The sequence below is a fragment of the Lissotriton helveticus genome, chromosome 2_1 (assembly GCF_964261635.1).
Source record: "Lissotriton helveticus chromosome 2_1, aLisHel1.1, whole genome shotgun sequence".
Classification (NCBI taxonomy): Eukaryota; Metazoa; Chordata; class Amphibia; order Caudata; family Salamandridae; genus Lissotriton; species Lissotriton helveticus.
Window position 1 is genome coordinate 365,093,758 of NC_136059.1, and position 12,403 is coordinate 365,106,160.

The following is a 12,403-nucleotide window of genomic DNA, read 5'->3' on the forward strand; positions in this document are numbered from 1 at the left end:
ATTAAGAGCCATTTCATGTGTAAATTTTCATATACAAAATAGCAATAATGTATACAAATGCGTGATTTCTTTAGCATTATTCTACAGCTTGAGTGCATACAATACATGTAACTGCTTTTTTCCGTATATTTGATAATTTCAAAATGCATTTATGTATTTTGGGGTGGTAAGGTATACACAATACTCTACAGTATGTTTTACTATGCATAGATTAGTAAATATGTTCATAGTTAGAGTGGAGTGGGTGTGATGTATTCCTATAGGTTCTGTATCGATCCCCCTATTCCTGACCCTATTCTGGTTAGCAAACTAACAAGTTAACTAGCAGTCAGCCCATGAGGCAGAAAACCCCCATGATGCAGGAACCGTTATCTGATAAAGCCACACTATGGCACAGGAACGTGTTATCTGATTAGGTCATAACGCTTGCCATCTAATTAGACAAGCGATATTCCTCCAGCCCCTGATAAGGCATACGGAGTTCTCATAACAAATCAAACCTATGACAACCTGGGAAAAACCCTGCGGCCATTGTTTTGATTTCACCGAGAACTTCAGCAAAAGAATGTGCTAACGACCTGGTCGTATGACATCCTTATTGACGTATCTATGTCCATCCTTACGTCAATCTCGGCACCTTAAAGGTATAAATATTACCGATATTGCCCTATGCAAACACACGCGGTGGTGACGAGGACGGAGCAGCCAGACTTGCCGAAGCCCAGAGCAGAGCAGACCCCGCTGGCGCAGCCCCGCCTTCTTGACGCGCTGAGATCGAGCAGCTGCCTATTTCTCCTGCCGAGAAATCCAGCTCCGGCGTTTCCGGGTAGCCCTCGCAGGCAGCCTGGAATATCGAGACCAGAGACGAGAGATACCATCACTCATTCATCCTAACTTCCAGGTACAGAACTGAATAACCCCTCGCAGAGAATTCTTTAGTCAGTCACTTGGCAAAAACAAACTTAACTTAAACTGTAACTTTCTATACCTGCCCACGTATTAGACTTAGGTCAGGTACACGGGGTAGGCGTATCTAGAAACACCAGTTGAGTACGTTTAGTCAAATTTATATGTGTATGTAATATATTTTATTCATTTTAAACCTTCATATGGCTTAGAAACCATATCAATGTTTTTACAGTATTATTTTATACTTCTGCTTTTAATGTATGCACTTTACTTAACTATAAGTATTGCAATAATATCGATCCATTTCTCTTGTACGAGAAAAGAGACTGATCAATAAATAACATCTTTTATTGAACACGCCCGTCTCTTCCTTTTCTCTACAATCTGATGAGACTAAGAATGCACGTACTGACTGAGTAAAATAAATTGCCTTTTGTTCACACGACTCTCGAGATACACTCTTGATTAGGGGAGAGCAAAGTTGTCATGTTCTATGGTTGTCAGAAACTAAATCCCTTCTTGTCTAATCAGGGAAGTTAATTCCTTCCTGAACATTCGAGAAAGTTTCTAGTGAACTCTGAGCTAGCTGGCAAACCCAAAACTTTAAGTCTAATATCGACAGTAGTAGACCTAGTTAACGTCTGGTCTAGGCCTATACTATTGAAGGTATTATTCCAATGCGCAGAGCCTATTGGGATAATAGGAACTACACTACAAAGGATTTGGGGGGCAAGCTTCATACAACCCTCTACAGGAAACCAGCAGAAAGGAATTCGCTCCTAAGATATACCAGTCACCACACGAGAGCGTTGCGAGATAATTTGCCATTCGGCCAATTTCTACGCATCCGTAGAAACTGCTCCCTGAAGGAAGATTTCTTTAAAGAATCTGACGATCTGATCACCCGCCTGATTGAGAGGGGATATCCGAAACGACTCGTCAAGAGATCCCGTAAACGAGCGTGGTTTCAGGATAGGTCCACACTGCTAACACCAAAAGAACGCCAGCAACCCCAGGACCGGATGATCTGCGTAACCACATTCTGTACCAAGAGTAATGACATCAGAAGGCTCATCAACAAAAATTGGAGCCTGGTTGCAGACACCATAGACACTCCTGAGCCTCCGATGCATGCCTTCAAGAAAGCCAAAAGTATCAGGGACTTTGTCGTCCGATCCTTATTGGACACACCACAAGCACCGACAATTCAAGGACTCTGGAATCTACCAGAGGTAGTAGGTCATTTTCGCTGCACGATGTGCAAAGCTTGCCCGACCTGTTGGGAAACCAAACAGATTACCCACAACAACCTAACCATCAACTTGAAGTCTTTCACGAACTGCAATACCAGCGGAGTGATATATGCCATTCTGTGCCCGTGTGAACTGATGTACATCGGGCAAACCATACAGAAGATAAAAAAACGCATTTTTCAACACTGCAGCAGAATCCGCTGCCAAACAACAGGAGCCCCCCTGGTTGAACACTTTATGGACAAAGACCACCCTCCGGAATCTATCAGATGGGTCATCTTAGAAAAAATTACCTTAGGGCCAAGGGGTGGCAATTTGAATTCTATTCTCAACATCAGAGAATGCAAATGGATGCACAAATTCAAGACCATCTCTATGGGTCTGAATGAACTAGACGCCAATTTTGCTCAGATGGCGGGCTTGGAACCCGAATGACTATTCCTCATACACACCCAGGGACCCCAAATCATGTCATGTACATCCAGTGGTTGTTAGTGATTGTCTTTACCAGATAGACAGAACGTTTACTGCACAAGACAACTCAGGCCACCCATAAACCTATTAGGTTGTATATGTAACTAGCACGTGCATTTCATGTAAATTAAGGCCAGTAGGTTGTCTGCGGATGCCGCCTCAGCATGCATGTATTTATATTACCTGATGTTTGCTTTTTGAACTAAATGCGTAACTGGATCGTGAATATCACTATCATGTGGAATGTCTGCATGCAATGTGATTCCATAAACTATTTGCTAAGCCAATTATTGCCCTAGCACGTGCATTTCATGTAAATTAAGGCCAGAAGGTCATCTGCAGATGCCGCCCTAGCATGCATGTATTTATATTCCTGATGTTTGCTTTTTGAACTAAATGCGTAACTGGATCGTGAATACCATTATATGTGGAATGTCTGCATGCAATGTGATGCCATACACTATTTGCTAAGCCAATGATTATTCTGTGAGGTTTTAATGAATTTGGTTAATGTAAGACTATGACACTGTCCAGACTTTTGTGAGGCTGATGGTTAACGCACATGAAACTTTGATGTTATTATGCAACAGTCTGAATGCACCATGCTGGTAATGCTTGTTACGTAATAATCATTCTGATACCATTCCGACGAGTGACAAGCTGCATATACTAATTGGCTCGGCCCCCTAGCAGACCTCCCTTTGGAATTACGAGTATACCATATCTTGTCTCAGACCCCCTAGCAATAGATCCCTTAGAAGGTACCGGCATCTTTATACAAACTCCCTTGATGACACTTGCACCATTACGTGATGTTCAGGCAAGCTTGCCTCTGATTGGTTGCCACACGCCGAGCCCCCAGTGAACTAGCAGTGAGCTGCAGCACCGCGAGGAGGCTCAGATTGATCGAGGACTCGTGAAGCACTGACGGGTTCACACAGACGCCCTTCAGGTATTGTTTGGAGAATAGACATTTGATTTGCATCAGGTCAGGGCAATAGGTTACAGCAATGAGCGCCGTGCACGCATTTTGTCACCCACGAAGATTAATGTTAGATCGTTTTTTTTCACTTTGAATTCCCTCACTTTAAAATATACGGAGTTGCGTTTCCACCGACCTGTTAGCTTCCTAATGGGGCTCTAGCGCATTTTTGATGCATGATGTTTTGAAGCCACTGCCATACTGTATATAATGCTACCGGCTCACTACCCTCAGACCACTCGAGAGCATGCAACTATGCGTGCATGTTTGGCAGCCCAATAACGAATGCATGCTCTGAACCACACGAGGCTGTAATAATTTCATATGACCATATTCCTACCAGAGTATCTCACACCGTCCTCCACACACCTTCAGAGTGATGCCTGATTAATTTGAGTGGCACCTTGACGAGGTAATGAGCCATAACATAGAACGCTGTGCACCCACTTTGTCACCCACGAGGATTTACGCCAGATGGGTATATTTGTCATCCCTGCGCTTTAAAACACACACAGAGGTGCGCTATCGCCGACTGGGGCCCTAGCGCATTATAATGCATGACATTTTTGAACTCACTGCCATTAGAAGGTTGTCCACAATTCTACCGGCTCACTATTTTTAGCCCACTCGTGATCATGAAACTACGTGTGCATGTCTGGCAGTCCAACAGTGAATGCATGCTTTTAACCACACGAGGTTGCAGTGTTTTATGACCATATTCTTATCCAAGTATCTTACAACGCTAATTATACACCCTTAGAATGATGCAAGATTAATTCGGTGACTATCACCCAGAAACGACAGCACGACCCTTCGTCCTATGCTGCTGCATGAGGACGCACTGCCCAGTAAGTGTCCCTCCGATTAACATGCTCTCTTGGCTAACTAGCCAGGACATCCCTTTGAGGACTCTCTTACTCTTTATATGTTTCAGAATTGCTAGGAGCCTCCAGCCCCACTCCAGGACGGAACATCTAGTGACCGTTACTTCCATGTAGGTAACTCCTACATTTCCTTCCTTAATTGATTAACCACATCACCACGTAGGCCATTGACATTAGCTTTTGCCTTGCTTCACAGGCTCTCCACCATGTCCTGATGAAGACCCCAACATGAGGCCACACTAACCCTTCAGCATTCAGGGGGTCGAAACGTAGACTACGCCAACCTGACACACCATAGGATTCAAAGCAATGATTTTTCTTACCTATGTGTGATGTATTTGGGAACATTAATACTACTTTGATTGTAAAGGCGTTTTTGATTTGACTGTGATGTCTTAATGTCACACCACCTTTACCCAGTCCCTCACATACCTTTCACTCCCTTTCCCTATTTCACTGAGAGCACTATTCGAATGTAATGAATCTACAATTACTTTGAATGATTGATCACCAACTACAATATGATGAATTCTCTGTTCAAAATTATCAATGAATGATTTCTTGTGGATAATAAATGCAATTTGACCATGTATATTGCACTAGTTATAATCCATTCAATCGAATTATATGTGGTGTTTTTTGGTACTAAGTAATTAACCTGTGTACACATAAAATCGCTAACTCGGACCACTTCCCTCTCTGTACTTACTTACGACCCCTGGTCCTTGAGTTTATAGGGCAACCCCTTTATAACTCACACAGCCTAAATTCTAGGAAGGTATTTTTAATCTCTTTCTTTGTGTATATCAGTGTCTTAGAAATTTCTGGCTATATTTTTACCTCATAAGAATTTTTCTAAGCCCTGATTAAGGGAAGCTACCAGGTTACCTCTTGAAGAATCATAGATATTATTATAAAAGTTAATAATTATCAAGTCCCTCCCATCCTTTTTACTAAGCCATACCAATTGTTCATGGGGACCCACTGTTGTAACCTTTTTGATATTAACAGATAGTGTGTTGGACACAAATCTGTCTCATCTGCTGCTGCTTCTAATTCTATTCTATCTCCTTTTATTGTGGATTTCTTTTCATTAGTGACTGTATCACTCTTTTTACCTGTTATCATCAAATAAGGCACAGCCACTCTTAGAAATACCCAAGCTGAGATTACTAATGAAATACTACATATGAAAGCTCTACAATATCTTCTTGTTAAAATTAGTTTCGGTTGCTCAGTGACTCTATTTTTCGCCATTTTAATCTGAGAAGATATTTTCTCCTCTTTCTTTCTTCACTTGGAAACTCAAGCTCTTGTTTTTAAGGTGGTCTCAATTTTCTTTCATCAATCTGTGTACCATCTACTTCTTCTGATTCCATACTTGAATCTAAATCTTCAAATTCTTCTAATATTATATAGGTCCACTAAGGGGCCCACTCATGGGCTTCTACGTATGTTTCTCACAGTTGTTTGTTTAGACTGCGTTTGACTAGTAACCTCATTCACTTGCTCTGGTCCTTTGTTTGTTTTTCTCAGATAGTATCTCAGTCTCTTCACTCTACCTGGCAAGTTATCACCCATTCTGACCCTTTTAACCTGAACTGCACTTTCACCCTCTCCGTCTTTTTCTAGAGTTTTTATTTTCAGTATTTCTAGGCTCTCAATCACTCTCTACCTGTTCCTGTTCAGGTCTTACTATTGTTATTTCATCCGCCTGAACTTGTTCTTCCTCTATCTGGTCCTGTTTAGGTCTTATTTCAAATTGATCTTCTTCATCTGCCCGAACTTGTTCTTCTTCTCCTAACTGGTCCTGTTCAGGTCTTACTACATTTTGCTCTTCTGCTGCCTGAACCTGTTCTTCTTTTCCTGTCTGTCCCTTCTCAGGTCTTTGAATAGTTCTGTTTACCTTGGGCTGAGTAAATTCTTCTTTTTTTCCTGTCTGGTCCTGCTCAGAGTCTCGCGTATCTTTGTTCACTTCTTCCGGAGCGTGTTCTTCTACACCTATCTGATCCTCACTACTTTCCTGTCTCTCTAATCTCGTTCTTCTTCTTCTCTGAATAACAACTTCAGGTATGCCAATCACTGGTATCCATCCCTCTTGACTAAGCATGGGCGTAAAATCCGTTCCGTTCGCGGAATTTGCGGATTTTCTGCAATTTCGCGGTCCGCGGAGCTAGCGAAATCGCTGAAAAATCCGCAAAATCGAGTGCGGGACGGATTTTCAAAAACATGAAGCACTTACAGGGTTACAGCAGGTGCCCAAGTTGAAGCTAATTTCTTTGTAATTAACTTCAATTTGGGCACCTGCGTAACCCGTAAGTGCTTCCTGAGCGGCACCTCGAGAGTTGTTGCCTACTTGCAACTATTCTCTGACCCTGCTCTGACCCTCTAAGCAGGGTCAGAGAATAGTAACAAGTATGGCACAATGCTCCAGGCTGTCACAAAAATTAATCCACAACAGGAAGCACTTACAGATAAGGAAGCAGGTGCCGGACTTGAAGCTCAAATTCAGTAACACATTAACCAGCCCCCGGTTGAGGCTGGGCAGGTGTGCTTTCGCCCCATAATCTACAGTGGTGAACCAGAGGGTGCTGTGATGAACCAGAAGGTGCAGTTGTGAACCAGAGGGTGCCGTGATGAACCAGAGGGTGGCATTGGTGAACCAGAGGGTGGCAGTGGTGAACTAGAGGGTGCTGTGATGAACCAGAGGGTGACAGTGATGAACCAGAGGGTGGCAGTGGTAAACCAGAGGGTGGCAGTGATGAACCAGAGGGTGGCAGTGGTGAACCAGAGGGTGTCAGTGGTGTACCAGAGGGTGGCAGTGGTGAACCAGAGGGTGGCAGTGGTGAACCAGAGGGTGCTGTGATGAACCAGAGGGTGGCAGTGATGAACCAGAGGGTGACAGTGATGAACCAGAGGGTGGCAGTGGTAATCCAGAAGGTGGCAGTGATGAACCAGAGGGAGGCAGTGGTGAACCAGAGGGTGCTGTGATGAACCAGAGGGTGGCAGTGATGAACCAGAGGGTGGCAGTGATGAACCAGAGGGTGGCAGTGATGAACCAGAGGGTGACAGTGATGAACCAGAGGGTGGCAGTGGTAAACCAGAGGGTGGCAGTGATGAACCAGAGGGTGGCAGTGGTGAACCAGAGGGTGGCAGTGGTGAACCAGAGGGTGATGTGATGAACCAGAGGGTGGCAGTGATGAACCAGAGGGTGGCAGTGGTGAACCAGAGGGTGGCAGTGGTGAACCAGAGGGTGGCAGTGGTGAACCAGAGGGTGGCAGTGGTGAACCAGAGGGTGATGTGATGAACCAGAGGGTGGCAGTGATGAACCAGAGGGTGACAGTGATGAACCAGAGGGTGGCAGTGGTGAACCAGAAGGTGGCAGTGATGAACCAGAGGGTGACAGTGATGAACCAGAGGGTGGCAGAGGGGAACCAGAGGGTGCTGTGATGAACCAGAGGGTGGCAGTGATGAACCAGAGGGTGACAGTGATGAACCAGAGGGTGGCAGTGGTAAACCAGAGGGTGGCAGTGGTAAACCAGAGGGTGGCAGTGGTGAACCAGAGGGTGGCAGTGGTGAACCAGAGGGTGTCAGTGGTGAACCAGAGGGTGGCAGTGGTGAACCAGAGGGTGATGTGATGAACCAGAGGGTGGCAGTGATGAATCAGAGGGTGACAGTGATGAACCACAGGGTGGCACTGGTGAACCAGAAGGTGGCAGTGATGAACCAGAGGGTGACAGTGATGAACCAGAGGGTGACAGAGGTGAACCAGAGGGTGCTGTGATGAACCAGAGGGTGGCAGGGGTGAACCAGAGGGTGACAGTGAAGAACCAGAGGGTGGCAGTGGTGAACCAGAGGGTGGCAGTGATGAAACAGAGGGTGGCAGTGGTGAACCAGAGGGTGGCAGTGATGAACCAGAGGGTGACAGTGATGAACCAGAGGGTGGCAGTGGTGAACCAGAGGGTGACAGTGATGAACCAGAGGCTGGCAGTGGTGAACCAGAGGGTGGCAGTGATGAACCAGAGGGTGGCAGTGGTGAACCAGAGGGTGGCAGTGATGAACCAAGTGGTGGCAGTGGTGAACCAGAGGGTGGCAGTGGTGAACCAGAGGGTGGCAGTGATGAACCAGAGGGTGGCAGTGATGAACCAGAGGGTGACAGTGGTGAACCAGAGGGTGACAGTGGTGAACCGGAGGGTGCTGTGATGAACCAGATGGTGGCAGGGGTGTACCAGAGGGTGGCAGTGGTGAACCAGATGGTAGCAGTGGTGAACCAGAGGGTGCTGTGATGAACCAGAGGGTGGCAGTGGTGAACTAGAGGGTGGCAGTGGTGAACTAGAGGGTGGCAGTGATGAACCAGAGGGTGGCAGTGATGAACCAGAGGGTGGCAGTGGTGAAGCAGAGGGTGACAGTGATGAACCAGAGGGTGACAGTGATGAACCAGAGGGTGACAGTGATGAACCAGAGGGTGACAGTGGTGAACCAGAGGGTGGCAGTGATGAACCAGAGGGTGGAAGTGATGAACCAGAGGGTGACAGTGATGAACCAGAGGGTGACAGTGATGAACCAGAGGGTGGGAGTGATGAACCAGAGGGTGGCAGTAGTGAACCAGAGGGTGCTGTGATGAACCAGAGGGTGGTAGTGATGAACCAGAGGGTGACAGTGATGAACCAGAGGGTGGCAGTGGTAAACCAGAGGGTGGCAGTGATGTACCAGAGGGTGGCAGTGGTGAACCAGAGGGTGGCAGTGGTGAACCAGAGGGTGGCAGTGGTGAATCAGAGGGTGGCAGTGGTGAACCAGAGGGTGCTAGTGATGAACCAGAGGGTGACAGTGATGAACCAGAGGGTGGCAGTGGTGAACCAGAGGGTGCTGTGATGAACCAGAGGGTGGCAATGAAGAACCATAGGGTGACAGTGATGAACCAGAGGGCAACTGTGGTGAACCAGAGGGTGGCAGTGGTGAACCAGAGGGTGGCAGTGATAAACCAGAGGGTGGCAGTGGTGAACCAGAGGGTGGCAGTGATAAACCAGAGGGTGGCAGTGATGAACCCGAGGGTGGCGCTGCTAAACTTCCTGGGAGCCCTGTGGGTGTGAGCCCACTCCCTACTGAACTGCCCCGGGACCCAGTGTGTGTGAGCCCCTATGCTGCTGAACTACCCCGGAGCCCTCTCAGTGTGAAAATCATTCGTGCTCAATTGCCTGAGAGCCCTCTGGGTGTGAGCACACATTGTGCTAAGTGCCCCCCTGCCCCCAGTACATATATACCCGTACCGCACAGCACCATTATGCTCTTGCACCATGAAGTCTGGTGCCTGGATGCTTCTGATCCATGTAGGTGGTACCACCGTCTGGTGCAGTCAAAATGTAAAGTTATAACTTGCTACACAGTACGAATAAACACGTGTCCCCCCTGGCACCGGTATGTGCATGTACCAGGCGTGGAGCACCCGCATGCCACTGCACCCTACTGCCCAGCGCCAGCATATGCCTGTACGGGGCAGTTTAGTATGAGATGGGACATTGTCCAGCAGCAGCAGCTGCATGCGCCTGAACCCACTGAGCAGGATCAGAATGGTTTTGTACCAACATGCGCAGCAGAGCTATCTTGGAAATCTGAAGGATTCTGAGGTCCTGTGCCAAACGTATTTTTGCATCCATGACTTTCCCGAGTGCCATCCCCGTGTAGCTCCTGTCACTAGGAGGCTGCTTTCTCCTCATCTGCTGCTCTGCTCGGTCTCTGACCCTTTATAAACAAGATGCATGTGAACTCGCGTAGAAGCCCCGCCCGTTTGGCCCCGTCCACCACACACTAGCGGTATGAAACGTCTTCCCGCCCATCCCCACTATAATGGCCAGCTCACTCAAGGGACCTCTGCGCCTTTTGGCACGCTGGCAAAGTTACATGCACACGTGGTCACATATTTGCGCAAATGGCACAAAAATCCGCGAGTTCTCGGGAAAATTCGCGAACTCGCGGATTTTTTTTTGCCATTTTGCATGATTTTGCGGACAGTAAATTTGCAAATTACGCCCATACTTACTCTTGACTTGTGCTTGGTAGTTCCTTGTCTATTACTTTAGAATCTACCACTCTAGATTCTTCGACTTCACAACCTTCAGCTGTTTCAACTGGTTTACTCAGTTGCTGTTCTCCTTTAGCAGGGCCTGGAACTCTTTTGGTATGACTGGCATGAATCCGATTGGGTAAACCTGCACACTTCACTGCTGTGGTAGTGACCAGTATGACTTGACATGGTTTATTCCACCTAGGTGGTAGGCACAGTTTTCTGGCGTGTTTCTTCACTACCACCCAGTCTCCAGGATTTAAATCATGCGCCTGTGTTGGCTGCCTGGCAACTGCGTCAGAACGCACTAGGTCAGCCAATCCTTTGCAATAGTCTAATACCAGATCATCAGTTATATTCTTAAATGTATGTCCAGGAATAAATTCTTTTTTTTTAAAACATTTTTATTTGCATTTTTTCATATTGCAGCAAAACAGCCATGTCATCATTGGTCAACATTCCCCAGCCTTCCACCCTCCACCCCCCCAGCCACATCATTAAAAACAAGACATCATTATACTGCACCATGTTACTAACACCGTCTGTATCCCAATCTGCCGTGCCCCATCCGAATGCCCTAGGAGCCCTACTGTCCGGGAATGTGTCCTCCTCCCATTTCCCTTCTCACAGTCCCCCATCAAGGCCACGATACTTCCTCCATCTACTCCAGACTCTGCCAAATTTCTTAGGACAGCCCCGTGCTTTGTATGTGACCCTCTCAGCCACCATGTAAAGGTCTAGGCCTCTTCGCCATTCCTCTATCTGTGGTGACGTAGCTGCCCCCCAGTACTTAGCCACATCTCTCTTAGCTACCACCAAGGCCAGGACCAGGAATATCAATAACGGGCGGGCGAGATCTACATCATTGGTCATGCCCAGCAGGACTAGTTTTGGATCTGTCGGCAAGGGCGCTTCCAGGACCTCACCCAGTTCTTTCAGGATCCCCACCCAGTAACCCTGAATCCTCGGACAAGACCAGAGTGTATGGTAAAAGTCCCACCCTTCTTGGCCGCATCTTAGGCAGTTTGTATCTCCTATCTTCCCAATTCTATGTAAACGCACCCTATCAAAATAGGTCCTGTGGAGGACGTTAAACTGTATAAGCCTCAATCGGGATTTAATTGCTACCTCTCTTGGATGAATAAGAACAGTGTCCCAGTCTACCTCATCCATTGCCCCCAATTCATTCTCCCACTTACTGCGAAGGGTACCTATGCCATCCGGCATGTTATTCATGAGGGTCCTATATGTAAGGGACACTGCTCTCTCTGGTATTTGTTCTTGCAGTAGGCGGCCCTCTAGGGGTGCGTATTCAGGGAGTGTACCTTCCGTGATCCCCTCCACCCGCCACGCATGTCTCAGCAGAACGTATTTAAAGTATTGTGTGGGACTGGGAACCGCTTCAGTGCCCCCTTCGCAATCACGTCTCCTAGGGTCGAGATTCCGATGTCGTCCCACTTTTTGAACCCTTTCAGTTCATTCAGCTCTTTCAGCCATGTGCAGTGCCATATGGGCGTTTGTCTGGTGGGCTTCTTCTCCCAGGCTATGGACTTATTTGCTCTATTCCACAGCACCAGCGTAAGTCTTGCAGCTGGCAGCAATCTCCCCTTCCCCTTGCCCCGTATAGATAGTAGTTATATGGGCGGATACCCATAACGTAGCGCTCCAGTGCCTATGTGGGGTGGGCGGCCGGGGCATGAAACCAGTCATTGATGGCCACCAGGTGTTCTGCCCAATAGTAGGCCTCTGCGTTGGGCAGCGAAATCCCTCCACTATATTGGTGTCTCTGTAGGGTTGCCAGTGCTACTCTAGGTTGTTTGCCGAGCCAGAGGTACGTGCG

General features: G+C 47.2%; 1 long non-coding RNA gene across 1 annotated transcript in view; it reads left to right on the top strand.

Moving 5' to 3' along the window:
* Positions 1-3,536: 3,536 nt before the first annotated feature.
* Positions 3,537-12,403, top strand: part of LOC144819354 (uncharacterized) — a 187,210-nt gene continuing 178,343 nt past the window's right edge. Inside the window, exon 1 of the long non-coding RNA XR_013607307.1 lies at positions 3,537-3,588. This is a non-coding gene — a long non-coding RNA (uncharacterized LOC144819354). The remainder of the gene's footprint in view (positions 3,589-12,403) is intronic.